This window comes from Labrus bergylta, chromosome 16 (assembly GCF_963930695.1).
Source record: "Labrus bergylta chromosome 16, fLabBer1.1, whole genome shotgun sequence".
Classification (NCBI taxonomy): Eukaryota; Metazoa; Chordata; class Actinopteri; order Labriformes; family Labridae; genus Labrus; species Labrus bergylta.
This window is the reverse complement of record NC_089210.1, coordinates 9,028,113-9,042,657: the sequence shown is the minus strand read 5'-3', so window position 1 is coordinate 9,042,657 and position 14,545 is coordinate 9,028,113. Positions and strand designations below refer to the sequence as shown.

Sequence of the window (14,545 nt, the reverse complement as noted above, 5' to 3'; positions counted from 1 at the left end):
ACGAGTCAGTCGGCTCTGACAGCGCCATGCCTAGAAATGCACATTCCTACTGTAGTGCACAGAGCAACACTAAACCTCCCACAGACACTCCATTGACTGCTGTTCTGCCTGGGATCAATACTCTCGGGGAACGGATACACCACAACACGGACCAGTCGACCAGTAAGGTCACTGTCCGATTGGGGAGAGGAGACAGGACAGAATGCAAGGTCACTGTCTAATCACACTACGGAGAACAAGAAATAAGTATTGGAGGTCATATCCAATCAGAGACAAAAGGCTCTGGAGAAGGTCAAGGCCCAATCATGGGAGAGGCAGCAGATTATGAGCGGGATGTCTCAGGGATAGAAGGCCAGTTTGACCAGTGGGAATGATCTGCTACCTGTCAGCTATTTAAAAACCAGATTCAAGGATCTTTTGGTGAGAAAACGCCTTACATACAGTGGGTGTCCTTGACCAAGTCTCTGAGCCCCTCCAAGGCTAGCCCCTCCTGTTAACCACTCAGGATCCGCTAAATGTCTCATTTTAACTGGTTCACTCGAGCCGTTACATCCTTAATCTAGCTTCTAGGCGAAGAAGAAGATGAGGTGTTTACGTTTGTATCCCCTTATAATGAAGGGATCATTCCTGTATTTGCACAGAGGAGGGGGGATTTGGAGCCACTCTGAGTTGCCCAGAGAGCTGTGAAGAAGAAGAAAAAAATCCAATACAAATTAGAGAAAGACAGCACATCCAAAAAAAAAACAAAAACATGACACCCAGTACTATTATTTCATACTGCTGCATGAACCAATAAATATTTATCTAATATCGAATGCACCCTTTTCTGACCGACAGTATTAGATTTTGAAGTCCTCGTCTAAAAAAATTCCAGGAGTTTTCGTCCTTGCTCAGATATTCCACCAAAAAACAGCGGCAAACAAACAGAGATTCTCCAAGCAGGGGGGCTGATGCGAATTTGATCAAACCTGTGGGGGGGGGGGGGGGGGGGGGAGGGGCAGGTTTTTCAGTAACAAGGATCTAAATCCAAAATCTGTATGTGCAATCTGTCTCCCAGCAATGAATCACACACCTCAGCTGGGTCTGGGAATTACAGTGATAAGGCCTTTGAAATGCTGCTGTCGGCTGAACAAGAAGCAGAAGACATCCGGATGCTGTACCACAAACCTGTGATCTATTGCAGCTCCATATCATCATCTGGCATTTCGTTTCCTTGTCTAATAAAATATTTGTCCATGTGTTGAGTGAAATATGAATAATGTGGGTCTGCTACAGTTTTAGCTTTTACTTCGTCAAAAACACTGAATCGATTTTATTTATAGGAGTACTGGAAGTAGAGGAGATAGTAGAAGAATCGGCCTTAGGTTCATTTTTAGAGTTCTCCTCATCAATCATCAATTCAAGATCATATTCTTCTTTTCATATATTTTCATACCTATGCCCTGTATTCAATTTATACTAATTGGGATTATCGTTTATTGCTATATTGTCATGATATCTTCATTGAAAGAAACTGAATACCTTCATAATTGCAACATTTCACTGAGAACAGTAAGAGCCTTTTTTATGTGAGAGCATAAAGCGTCTGCAGACAAAGGAGACTAATCCATTGGATATACCTAATAGGATGTTTCAGTCAGATCTCAGTGTACCTGCTTTCAAGACTTCCTATCAGCTGCCATGCTCATTTGTTTTCATCTGTACCTGGAAGTCATTATTCATGACTTTTGCATCCTTGCCCTGGAAGCATTCTTTTTTGCTTTTTGTTTCAAAGTCTGAATATTATCTTAAGTATTTAAGCGAATTCCACACTTCCCATATCTGATCTTGAATGAAATTTATTGCATAAACACTATTTCGTTTTTTTTAAAGGTGACTTTTCCTCTTGGTTGTCCTCATCAAATTGGCAACCAGTGTTCTCAGTTCCAGACTTCGATACTGTCTGGTCTGATGGACCCTGCTGGGCCATATCATGTTGTGCATCGTCTCAATTCGATGCACTCATGTGTCCTTAGATCATCGGCCCTTCATCGGGACCATACCCGATTCAAACAGGTCTTGACCTCTCTCCAACCGACGCTGGCACATCCTGCGTTTCGTTTTGCATCACTTCCTTTTGAGGGCACAGTGGTGTTTACCCGAGACAATGCCATCATCGCTCCTCTGTGCTCATTGGGCTGTGACAGATTGATGCACAGGGGTAAACAGATACGGCTACGACAACACGTCTTTTTGGTTACTCCAGGACGGCACCGTATGAGGCCAAGATTGAGCGTGTGGATATTAATGTCTATTGACTAGAGGTAATAGCTTTGCTGAGCCTTAGCCTCGAGGTTGTTCCAATTTCACCCGTCCTATAATAGCTTCTGGACACCCTTACAGCAAATAAATAACATGAAGTGGGAAAGAGTGGGCCTTAATATCTGCTTAAGACCATATATCTCTATAAACATGCAATCAAACACCCGTTCACAAACCAGCAGACGTTGCCCCCCCTTTTTATCTCTACCTATTTCTAGCCCACATTCACACATACCAAAGGTTGCTGTTCAGGATTTCACAGCTTCCTACCGATTCGGGCCTGTTGTAACTGCAAGTGTCTAAATGATCTATAACATGGGACAGGAAATAGAGAGCAAGTGGCCAGCCAGTAACCCTGGGATATCTGTGCTGCTCTTCCTGTCTCTTGCACAGCCAGTGGAGCTGCAGAGCCGGACCTATTTACAGACAGGGAGTGTTATAACACACACACACACACACACACACACACACACACACACACACATATACTACAGGCTGCCCTCACTTCATTTTTCACCTGCCCCTATGTCCCAGTCGGTGAGTCAGGGTGTCTCAGTGGTCGGGGTTTTTGGTATTTTAGCATAAGTATGTTTCTCTGTGGTAAGGAAGATGGAGCAACTGGATGGTAATGGGTGTGTGTGTGTGTGTGTGTGTGTGTGTGTGTGTGTGTGTGTGTGTGTGTGTGTGTGTGTGTGTGTGTGTGTGTGTGTGTGTGATTGGGGGGGGGGTGTAGGTGGGGTGTGGGTGGAGGGGGGGATTACGCACGTCTTACGCACGTCAACCTGTCTTCTGTGTGTTTTCTGCGTGCTCGTGCGCGCACCCCGCTGTCTGATCGTCTTATAAGCCTGTATCAAATAGCGTTTTCAAAAGTTAAATATCCATCATCAGTGTGCAGAGCTGCCATAGATACACTTGAGCCACAGAAACGAGCTACCCGCTAACACAGCCTGTACAGCCTGCCTCCACATAACATGCATCCCAATGTATGCTCGAAACAGAAACCTTCCGCTGACTGAAATGCAATATGGAAGCGCCAGGGTGATGCACAAATAATATCCATTAAATATTAATGGAAAACAGACACATGCTGCTAGATTTAGGGCACATTCAGCAGAGCCCAGTGCGGGATACAGGAGATCAAAGGAGATGTGACGCGAATAACGCGCACATCGCAGGTAGCACAGACCCGAATTCATGTTTGCTACAGGAGTAACAAAGGGAATTTCCTCCTACCTTGGCGTCTTCTTCTCTGACCAATTTCCAATTTATGAACCGCTCCGCTGTTTTAGTCAGATGCGACGCTTGTAAAGGGGCATTCCGCCCTCTTCTAGCTCGTCCACCCCCTCCTGTCTCTGTCTTTTTCTCCAAGACGCACCGAGATATAAGCCCCGCAACCGGGATGGCAGACTGAGCGCGAGAAATGCACAATATGATATCCCTGCCCTCCCCTCTTTTCCCTCCCGTTTCCCGTGTTCTACTCTTATATTTCCCCCCCTCCTTGTGTGTTTTTTTTCCCTTCTCTCTATTTCACTATCCCCTCCCTCTCACTCTCTCTCTCTCTTTCGCTGCTTGCTCTCTCGCTACCTCTCCTTTTTTTTTTCTCCTCCTTGTGCTCTGAATACTAATACTCTGTCTCTCCTCTCACTGCCTGAGCAGCCCGGTCAGTGCTAAAGACATACTGATGTATGTGAGGTGTGTAGAGAGAGAGATGGTGTGTGTAAGTGTGTGTGTGTGTGTGTAAGTGTGTGTGTGTCCTGGGGGTGTCCGAGGGTAATGGCCACTCTCAGCCTGGAGGGTACATGGGTGGGTTTGGTCTTATTAAAGCGGTGATTAAATAATGATACTTCTGGAAATGCCCCTGGAGAAGTGGTTGGTGGTTGGTGGTGGTGGTTGGTGGTGGGTGGATTTGTTGATTGGTAGCTTTTGGGGCACATAAAATGTTGCTCTTTTTTATGTAGCACACCTGGATCAGAGAGGGATGAGTTGAAGGTGGAGGTTGGGGAGTGTGAGGAGGAAGTGTTGCTTGGATGTCAGATGGTGGAGAGCAGAGATGAGGGCCAATGATGGCTCCTGTTGGCTCTGAGCCAAGAAAAGGACAGCTCTTAGCATGTTTGTATGTGTGCTGGAGATGTGTGTGTGTGTGTGTGTGTGTGTGTGTGTGTGTGTGTGTGTGTGTGTGTGTGTGTGTTGAATGTGTATATGTGTGTCCACCATGGAAACCTCAGTGAGCAGCTGAGGCATACAAGGACCATGATCTAGTTAGAATGAGACACAGTCTTACTGAAGCAATGATTGGATTATGATATTCCTGCAGGCCTCATATATGGAAAGAGGGGAGCACATGAAAATGTTTCTCTGTTTTATGGTCACTTTCCTGGCAGGGTAATGAGGACACTCCAACCTAAACCCGTAACGGGGCGGCAGTAGCTGGGAACTGGAGGGTCGCCGGTTCAAGTCCCGGTGCAGACCAAATATGGAAGTTGGTCTGGTAGCTGGAGAGGTGCCAGATCACTTCCCCTCCCCACCACCAGCTCAGGAGCGCCCGCTGTGGGCAGCTCCGTCACTCTGACATCTCTCCATTAGTGCATGTCCGTAGGATCCTGTTTGTGCATGTGTAAATTGGCACAAATAGTGTGTGTGTATGTGTGTGTTGCATGACTTGTGTAAAAACTGAAATTTCCACTTGCGGGGATCAATAAAGTAAATCTTCTTAACGCAGTACGTTCACTCTTTTGAGTCTCACATGAAACAAAAAATGAATATTGCGTTATTTCTTAACCAGCCACATCATATTTTCCCTAAATTCAGCCTCTTTATTCATCATGTTTAACACTATTTGAAAGTGCTAGTTGGACTACACAACTATAACACTGGGAAAAGGAAGTCTCAGCTGGAAGTCCTTAATTGCTAACCAATGGCCACACTGGTTGCCCTTCAGAGGTACACCACTGACTCAAATGCTTCTGAAAAAAGAATTGTAAATGAAGCTAGTGAGGGGTTGAATCTAAAATATAGCTTTGATTTCCAGAAATCCAATTCTGTTGGAATCTCTTCAAATAAACGATACATGATACAAACCTATTCGAAGATGGTCTGTGGCCTACAACCAATGTTATCCTTTGGTTGAACGTGATGAGGCCCCCATGATGTGTCAGCTCCTCCCTGCTTTACCACTTGTACTCTGCCTGCTGCTGAGACTGTGCCAACTTTAACAGTTATGTAAGGCGAGTCATCCCTCTGCCCCTCAAGATGTTCATTACATATGGGCCTGCTGCCATACTGAATTAACACTGTGAACAGTGCTTGCTCTTGATTTTTGTCCTCTAAATGGTATAAAGCTAAGTTTCCTGTGATTACAGATAAAACTCTTTCAAACTGTTGCGAGTCTGGTTGTTTTACTGTGCGAAGAAAAGGAGGACACAGGGTAAACCAGGAAGCTTTTGCAATGTCTTTTAGGTTTGTTGTGTTTCTTTTTTTGTTTTCCAAGTGATCATTTCCTTTTCTTCTTGCCTGTGTGGATTTGTACTAGGCCCTGATTCATCTGACCTGTACTTGATTAGCCTCTCCTTACCAGTGTAATTAGTTTCTGTGTTTCTGTGTCCCTGTGCCAGCTCGTCCTTAAACCATGTGCCAAGCTTTCAAGCCTTTAGGAGTTTTTGGCCAAAGTGCTTTTCCAACCTTTCTCTCTTTCATCTTAACATTCGACCGCTCCCTTGGTTTCAACATGTCGACATATAGGTACTATACGTCAAGGGAAAGTCCTCCTAATCAAGACAGAGGCAGACACCTTCATATTAAAGGACATCATGATGAATTTATCATTCTACCAGACACCTGATGGGCCGGACAGAGCCAAGAACATCCAAGACTTTACATACATTTGTTTTAAAATCTAATGTAACTAAAACATTATTAAGAAAATAGATAAAATCAACCTGTAATTTATTCATAAAAATGCTAATTATGGCCATCAGAAATGAGTGTAGTGGGGCTGAGGGCTTTTGCATTACATTAGCCTAAGTGATATCTGCTCTTGTTTTTTTATTATTATTATGATAATGGCGAGCAAAGATCAAGACAAGGATTAAGAAAAACATTTGAAATCTTCAAAACTTTTTGCAACAAGAGAACCAATAGGACTAATGCTCCTGCCATGAATTAAGTGGTTTACATCAAGGTCCGATCACACTGACAAAATAATACAATCTTTTCAGTCCTTAATTTTACAAATGGGCTAAATTATAACTCTAGAATCCCTTCTGTCTAATTATTTATTACACTGACCGCATAATAATGGATTCCAAGCCCCATTAATTATACATTGTCACGATGACAAAAATAATATCTTGTCAGCCGTTACACATTTCCTGAGAATTTAAGCAGTATTGGGCTCATGGCAGGCAATGATACAAAAAGAAAACACTTGCAATGTACTAAGCTGAATTAACACCCCATAATATTATTATATAATTGTCCAGGAAACTGTGGGGATAAAAGCGGGACAAAGGGTAGTGTTTGGAACCCTGCAGTGGCCGATGATTGACTGATAAATGCGAGTAAACAGTGACCTCTGTTAACTGTCACAGCAGAGCACAGAGAGAGGCTGAAACACAAAACAGAAGGAGACAGGACCACATAGGGAGGGAAATTGGGATACAGAGGAGAGGGAATGAGAGGAGGAGAGGAGAAAAGGAGAGTTAAACAAATGGGGTTGAAAGACGAGACAACTAAAAGCTCGGCCAGCGGCAGCAGCCACTGTCAGATCAAAGTCTTTGTTTCATATCAAACAGGAGCTGGCGTCGCGATATCTCTTGTATATTTTTTGGGGGAAATTATCCACCCTTGCAAGTGCACGCAAAATACAATTGCATTCAATAAAGCAATGAAAGTGCATTCATCTAAACATCACACATGTGCAGACATATTAGAGAAAGTAGAACACGAGATGCTGGAGGGGGAGAAGAGCAAACACAAAGAGATTAAGAGTGACTAAGGCCACGGGTGTCAACACAATAAGGCAAAATGTGTACGAGTCCAGATTTTAATGTAATGTGTTAAGGATTAAGAGCCTAAAAGAGCAAAGTCAAATCATTTGTTAAAAGTCTTTTTTGCAAATAGAAAACGGTTCTTAAAAAGGTGCTAAAGGCAGGAAGTGTCTCCCTCGAATGCTTCCTTAAAGCTTGGTACCCAAAAATGTCACAATGACCCACATAATAGATCTTCGTGAGTCTTGACTCATTTGGGAGGACAGATCTCACTGTTGTTATGCGGCTTCTGTCTTTTGCTTGCTCTTCTTCATCTCCAACCAGTATGTCAGATCTAAACCCAGAGGACAGAGCAGATGGGTGTATTATGAAGCAAGATAAATGTGTAAGTAGGAAATGCTGAGCCGAAGCCAGAATTTTCAGGGTCACATCACAGAAACTTATTCTGCACACCTGACTTGGTCCAGAGGAGGTTCTGTTCAGAGTGGTGGACTTCATTGGAATGTGGAGAAATTTCCTTTCATTAATTCTACACATGACTGCGAGCAATAAAGATTCCCAGCTAAATGAATGCGTTAAGTGTATACATAGAAATAAATTGCTGTCCGTAACGTTATGCTGTATTTGTCAGTGGAGGGGAATGTACCAAGCATTGGGCTAGAATCAATGATTTGAATGAAATATGTTTATGGTAGGTGGCGATATGCCCCCTTTCAGCTAGTCACCAATGAACCTTCCTCAGGGTTTAACTATAACGTCACATAAGACAAACATGACTTTGTTTTCCTCCATCCATGAACTAACAACTGTCCTCTCCTCTGTCCAAGAATACGTTGTTCTCGCTTTAGCACTCGCCATGTTGATACCTTCATTATTTTCTCGGCTGTATTCTACTAATTTATGCTGTTTAACTTGGGGTCAAAGCACGGCTCAGGGGTTGTGCAGCTTGCGCACAAAGCTTAGGCCAGTTTGGGTCCGATTGAGGTGTTTACATGCACGAGTAAATCAACCAACCTCTTGCTTATCTACAGTAGGTGTGTTAGTCCGACTTCAAGAAATTCTGATTAAAGTTGATAAATATCTGAACACAGTGAGTCCAGTTTAAGTTGAATTCTTTACATTATGTAGGCTATACTTGTAGTACACTTAATAAGCACTGTGATACCACTACCCTTGGTTGAATGTCATGTAGTGAGCTTAAGTTACATCTATCTCCTTACCCTTTAGATTTAGACTGTCAATTTAATAACCTTTACAAACTTTAAGGGTTCAGAGGGAGTTTCAAGGGAGATGGCTTTCGTTCTCAGAGATTTTCCCTAAAATAATGTCTCTCTCCAGACTCTTCAGGTGCTGTTTCGAGGGTAATATTTCCATTGGAGAGGCTTTTGGAATGCCTGGAAGTCTAATAACGAGACTCAATGTTACAATTAGTTTTCAGGATGAACGTTACTTCATATACATTTTGGCAAAAGGATAGCTCGCTACTGCACACATCTCTAGTTTCTTTCATACTGCTATGAACAGTTACGATAACATTTGTCAAAATTAAACAGCAGCTGGAGACAAGAAAAACATGGACATGTTGATTAATGAGATTTTGAATTGTTTCCTTTATGTGATCTTCTATCTCCATAAACAACACAAAATGGCTTTACCTTCAAGAAGGAGCAAAAAGCAACAGTCCATGTAGAAAAAAAAAGATAGTTTTCCACAGAGGTAACTGAACCAACACTGTTACCATCCATACAGACATCACACTAAACAGCAACTTACAGTACAAGCAGCTATCTGCCTTAAATATCCTCCCTGCTGCAGGTGATCTAGTGGGCTGGAACCATCTGGTGGGAGTACAAGCAATTGAAATTACAAATACTTCATCAAAAACAACATCATGCAGAAATTTGGTTAAAAAATGGCATTTACATAAAAAAAAAAAAAAAAAATGTCGAAACAAAAACAAAACCCAGAAAAACAAAAAAAGTAAAACATAATAATTAGTCATGCTACCCCCCCGTCATCTCAATGGTTCGCTCCTGGAGCTCTTAAGCAGGTGCTTTGGCTTTCCAACTGCTTTGACACCGCCCCCCCTACTGAGGACACAACCAGGAAGTGGTGAGTGCTGCAACTGTTAAAACTTGCCGTTTGCAATGGCTTGATGACTAAAATTGAGAGGAAATCTACAAAATAGTCGACACTGAACTGTGACTATGACTGATTGTGGTTATTAAACAGTCAACAGGGCTCATCCCCTGTGCTTGTTCTCTGTCACATATCTCACATGGATTGAATAAGGTAGTTTTAAGCAACTATAAAGGCCCTTGTGCTCCTCTACCTGACTATCTTTGTTGTTTTTTTAAGCTATTTTACAGTAAAAGCAGGGTGAATAATGCATTCTGCATCTTAATGGCTTAAGAGTGTAGAGCTAGCCCTCTAAATTCAGTGTTGCTCAAATCCCTGTTCATACACATGATATATGTTGGGTGATGTAAGCCCAGAGGCAGATTGTAGTTTATTACCATCATTACCTCACCTCGCAGGGGTCAATGGGGACAGGTTCCTTTTTCCAGGATGTATTTAATAATAAGCTTCTTCCCTATAGGGCTCTGTCCGCTGGATGCTGGCCCTCTTGATTGCCTTTCTTTGACTTTTGCCTTCATCTTTCTTTCCTCCACTTCCAACCTTGTATTTCCTTATAACAGAGACAGCATAATGCACTGACATCCATGACCAACCATTGTATTATCCGGGATAATTACAGCCGAGATGAATCCGGGCCTTGAAAACACCAAGAGATTTTGATTATCTCATCTCTCGGTAGGAGTATAGCTCATTAGCTCTCCGAGGTCCTCACATTTTGAGCAGCTATACCAACAGGATAACAATGAAAGTGTAGATTTGACCTTATTATACCTTGTAAGGTATGTACTGGTACCCTGCTGCATGGTCTTACCTAACCTTACTCTTTTGCTGTTTTTCCCCTGTTATCTTTTTGAGCTCCCTTTAAATACAAATGCATATCCCGACCAAAGGAACTTTTTAATAGATGGATCCCATCACCTCTTTTCTTTTTTGAGTTGTAACTGCAAGAAATGGACATAATTCATCATATTGACACAGCAGCCATTAGGTTAGAGTAACACTGCTACATGGTCAAGGTTGTTGGTTGTAAGTGAATCTGTCACATCAACATCATTCCATTGCTCCTCAATACAGCAACTACCAAATGCACATTGAAAGTAGGTAAACTTACCAATACTTAAATTAAAACAACATATTTGATGGTACATTATGTTACACAGCAGCTAAGCTAGCATCAGCAACTTCCTAGCTACCATCGGGTATACTAGGAATTTAATCACTAGCAAAACACTATGTAAGAATTCTTCTCCTTTCCTGTAATCGTGAACATAACCAAGGTGAAATATGAGCTTTAATCTATCCTAGCTAACGGTAATATTAGTTATTCGTTGAGGGCTAATGTTAGCTATTGTCTGACCACAGCTAATGGGTTATCAAACATGTTGTATGGCATTAACAGCATTTCAGCTTCCTGTCATTGTGAGTATGGTCACTTGTAGATCTTAACAAGACGAATGGACTTTTAATCCAGATGTTCAGTGTATGTTAACTTTTTCAAACATAAATCCATATGTAGCTATTTTTAAAAACCTGGGTTACCGGTAGTCATAGTTCACTTAATAATTGACGAAGGAGATAGACAAAATCTGCATTTGCATGTTTCCTTTCCACTTCTGTTATTTTAATGAAACCCATGCACAAACCATTCAGTTTAGTCTTCCATGTTGTTGTTGTTTTTGAATGAGGTGTCGCTAAGGACTGCCTGCTAGCTGTCGTCACTCTACCATTACCTTTGGCAGTTCAATGCAAACTTGGAGTTTAGTTCTTTGGGAAGAAAAGTTGTCCGTCGGTTAAGTATTTGCTAACTTTTTCTGCACCATGGTTTTTACCCTGTAAGTCATCCATGTTTCCAAACCCAAGACTGCTTTTCTTCAGAAGAGGTGGTTGTCCCTCTTAGCGAGGCAAGACAGAGTAGACAGACACAGACATTATTTAAAATGTAGAGTCAGTGTGTGTTTGCTCCGTCTTGTCTTGCCAGAGGGGACAGACATTCAAAGTCGCCTATAGCTCACTAAGTTTTATTTTCTCAGCAGCAACAGCAAAGCAGAACGTAGATAAAATTCAACTTCTGCCAAAGAAAGACCTGTGGCCAAACAATAAGACAGGAGCTCTCCAACAAGAAATAAACGGCAAGCAACGGTTATTAACTACTGGAATTCAATTCTGGAAATCTAGGATTATTTTCTATATGAAAACAATGAACTCACCTTAGTTATCACAGAATCTTAGAAGAACAGGCAAACGCCTTTTTTAGAGGGGCAAATTTATCACACTTTTTTTTATATGAAGTTAAGCTGTGGCATTAAGCAAAAGGGAAGCTATAACTGTCCTGATTGTGTGCTTTGGCATGGTCATAGTCATAGATTTTAGTATAGTGTTAGCACTTTTGAGATTTTAATAGTAAAGTGCGTTATAAATAAAAATGTATTATTATCATTATTAGACGCATGGTACGAGTTGATGGTGAAAACAGAGTGAAAAACTTCTACGCCGAGTTATCCTGGGTCAAGTGTAAGGCAACAAAAGGTTAGGACAAGATTATGGTTTAAGTAAAAGGTTAATTATGTAAACAGAATGTGGCTCATGTTTTTTTCAGTTAAAAACCAACACCACCATCCCTAACCCTTGGCCACACAGCAGCACTTACACTAAGTGCTGTGAGTTTTTTTCAAAATAGCCATGAGAAACAGCAGATATTGTATTGCAAAGGTGGATATATATATGTTAGGGCAATGAAAAAAGCTAAGATGTCGGTGAAAAGTTTGAAAAAACATCCTGGTATCACGATTTTGCAATTGCCAAATATGTGGAAAATTATAGTGAGAGCATGGAAATGAAAAGCAATATAACTGCTGTATTATATTTTGACTGAAATATAATCACTCTTTGCTATTTTACTAAAGAAATTGTGCCCAGTTACGCATCTTAAATAGATTTCTGTCTCGCCCTTGTGTTATATTATAACCAGACTGTTGGTTCTGTGGGATGGAGTGTGTGTCCTGTTTGAATTTTTAGTTTTTCTGCTGTAACAATGTTTATGCTGCTCTTAAGATAGAGATTCTAATCTTAATGAGGCCTCTACCTGGTTAAATTAAACGTAAATCTTGAGGAGCAGAGGTCGGAAAAGTCTGCTCAGTATAAAGACAACGCATGCAGCCTGTAACTCAATATTAATAAAGATCATCTGATTGGACTTGCAGACATATTATTTAGCAATAAAGCGTACATAGCGCAAAACAAACCCTCACATCATTTATGAAACTTTGATTATTTACTGAAGCAGTATCTCTCCTGAGAGTCGCTGCACTGAAGGTGGATCAGATGTGAATTCAACGGTTGTGCAATCTCAAGTTTTAAACTGAACTGAGACGATAAACTGTTGAATCACTTTCCATCGCATGTTGCTAACTCTTATCTAATTCTGCCCTGTGTCAGCATGTCTAATGAGATTATGTTGCCTCTGTATGTATTTGCACTTTCTTTTCAAAAGTCCTCTCTGATCATTTTCAACCTCATCATGATCAGCTGTTACCATGACAACTCTCTCATAGAACCAATCGCCCACCTCTCTCTCTCTCTTTCCTACTCTCTCTATCTCTGTCTTCTTCTTCTTCTTGTCTCTCACTCTTTCTTAAATTGCTCCTCACTGTCTTTTTCATGACTCCCCCTCATCCATCAGCCACAGCTATCACCAACTTTAAATTCTCACCAGAGAATTTAATTTGTACTTTTTTCTAACCAAATGTATTCATCTTTCCCTGGTCTTTTTTTTCCATCAGATACCTAAAATGGCAAAAAAAAAACTTTGCTGTGTAGCATCACACGCTAGAATGGTTGCAGCATTGTAGCAGTTTTTTAAGGCCGCATACGCAGCATGGTTTAGTGTCAGGAACCTCAAAGTCCTGTGGTGAACTTGAGTTACAGTCTCTCATGGATCTGGTTTAAAAACAGTTGGAGAAGCAGAGTTTATGCAAACAGCTAGCTCCTTCTAAGAACTTTGAGTTATTTAAAATCCTTTCAAAATATTTTTTTAGCATTTACTTTAGAGAGCGGCCTGCACTGTTGAGATTTGTCAAATTTGGAGATTTATAAGTTGCCCTATTGGTGAGGCTGTATTGAGTTCTTGTGCTCCTGAAGTTGTTCTAACAGCCTCAAAGAGGGTTTGAAAATGTTTTTCAGCATTTGTATAGTCTTACATTTTCTATACAATACATTTTATTGGATTTCTTTTTTTACAATTCTTTTGGATTATGATTTCCATATTCTGCCTGTAAGCAGCTAAAGCTTGTATTCAGTGAAACACAGAACTGTGTGTACTGTATGATTATCCAGAAGATTTATCACCCAGCTCTCAGCCTTTGCAGCTACAGTAGTTTGGGCTGTCGCGGTAGCCGCAAAAATGAATTACGTGATGTGAACAAGCCAACCGCAGAACATGGGAGCAACCATCACAACCATCGCATGAAGTCATCTCAGCCCAGCTCGTGTTCAGACAGAAACGATGGCAACTGTCCTGGCGCCCTAAACCGAAAGTCTCTTCAGCCCTTTGGAAACAGTTCTGCTTCCAGCCAAATGGAAGTTGGATGTAAAATCTATATAAAAAAGATCCCTGTGAAACGAGGAAACACATCCAATCTGAACTCTCGCCTCGCACGTAGTATCTGGCCCCGCAAGATTATTTTGATTGTGACTTTTATTTATTTGATTCTTTTCTTAACAACAACGCCATGACAATCAGTGACAGACACAAACATTCTCTCGCCACAGAACAGTGTTTGAGCAGCGCTGCAGACAGTCGACAGCCCCTGGGGCTCAAACAAAGCACCGTCATGGCAGCGACAGTTATCACCACGTGCGTATTTAAAAAACCTGGACAGATTTGTCAACAGAATACAGAACGTCAGGCTTAGTACTTACTTAATGTGGAAACTGGCATCTCCCATCTCTCTCTCTTTCTCTCTCTCTCTCTCTCTGTCTGTCTCATGCAGGTGTGTTTCTACTCTCTTGGCTTTGCTGCGTCTTGATAACGAGCCTCCCCACACGAGGCTCACCTTTTGTGATAACAGAGTTTGTTTTGTTGTGTTGCATGCCAGAAAACAACAAAAAAAACCTTTTGCAGA

At 41.5% G+C, this 14,545-nt stretch overlaps 1 protein-coding gene across 1 annotated transcript in view; it reads right to left on the bottom strand.

The window, feature by feature from the left end:
- The window catches only part of syt3 (synaptotagmin III), a gene marked incomplete in the record, with an annotated part of 32,964 nt that extends 29,173 nt beyond the window's left edge, over nucleotides 1–3,791 (bottom strand). The window contains 1 exon segment of the mRNA XM_065964659.1: nucleotides 3,535–3,791.
- Between the last annotated feature and the right edge of the window lie 10,754 nt (nucleotides 3,792–14,545).